The sequence below is a fragment of the Salvelinus alpinus genome, chromosome 3, assembly GCF_045679555.1.
Source record: "Salvelinus alpinus chromosome 3, SLU_Salpinus.1, whole genome shotgun sequence".
Taxonomy (NCBI): Eukaryota; Metazoa; Chordata; class Actinopteri; order Salmoniformes; family Salmonidae; genus Salvelinus; species Salvelinus alpinus.
This window is the reverse complement of record NC_092088.1, coordinates 88,046,692-88,047,974: the sequence shown is the minus strand read 5'-3', so window position 1 is coordinate 88,047,974 and position 1,283 is coordinate 88,046,692.

Here is a 1,283-nt window from a genome sequence, read left to right as displayed (position 1 = left end):
CACTCTAAAATCCCTTTAAAATGAATGCTCTAAGTAACGTGTAAAACTCAATTCAAGGAGAGCCGAGTGTCTGTGGGTTTTTGCTCCACCCTTGTACTTGATTGATGAATTAAGGTCACTAATTAGTAAGGAACTTCCCTCACATGGTTGTCTGGGTCTTAATTAAAAGGGAAGAAAAAAAACGCAGACGCTCGGCCCTCTGTGGAATGAGTTTAACACCCCTACTCTAAGTGATTGGGAGTCTGTTTGCACACCTCAGACATTCCTAGTTTGTAGTATTTTACAACAGACCCTCGTGGTGTGGTGCACAGGGCTGGAGTATTTATATATATATATTAGGCCCCTATAACGTTCCACTCACGTTTTAGGTTGAGGTCTATTGGGAGTGCTCAGAGCGGCGGTGAGGCAGTGCTTTTCCAGAGGACGTTCAGAACAGAACTCTATCCTCGGGAGGTATTTCATAGGGGGCTGATTGGCTGAATCCTTCTCATGTATTTCATGGTTCATATTTATAGTGTGAGGTCAGGACGGAAGGCTGAAGCATGCAGCAGTGGCCTTTTTAAACCTAGCTCCATGTTAATTGATGCTGCTGAGGGGAGGCCAACACGGGCCGGGAGTGAAGCAATATAATAGCATTAATTTCGTTCTAAATCTAAACCTCCCTGTTTGGGACAATAGTAACCCTAGTCTGGTTGAACCAGATTGAACGCTGCGCTTACCATTATGGTGTGACCGGTTAGCGCTCAGTCCCGGTTTAACCAGGCTATAGTAACACTGTGTAAACAGAATGTGTTGACCATGAGACCCCTCCCCCTAAGAAACACTGTAGTTAAACTATAGTATAAAGTATTAACCTGCAACACATTGGACTGCCTTCCTTAAAGGAGGGCTGTAGGTGAGCCAAGAGCAGGTCAGGAAAGACTAGAAGACACAGAGTAGCACACTATCTTGATCCCAGCACGCTAGACCCATTAGAATATGTGGACAACTACAAATACCTAGGTGTCTGGTTAGACTGTAAACTCGCCTTCCAGACTGACATAAGGCATCTCCAATCCAAAATTAAATCTAGCATCGGCTTCCTATTTCGCAACAAAGTATCCTTCACTCATGCTGCCAAACATACCCTCGTAAAACTGACCATCCTACCGATCCTTGACTTTGGCGACGTCATTTACAAAATAGCCTCCAACACTCTCCTCAACAAATTTGATGCAGTCTATCACAGTGCAGTCCGTTTTGTCACCAAAGCCCCATATAGTCCCCACCACTGCGACCTGTAC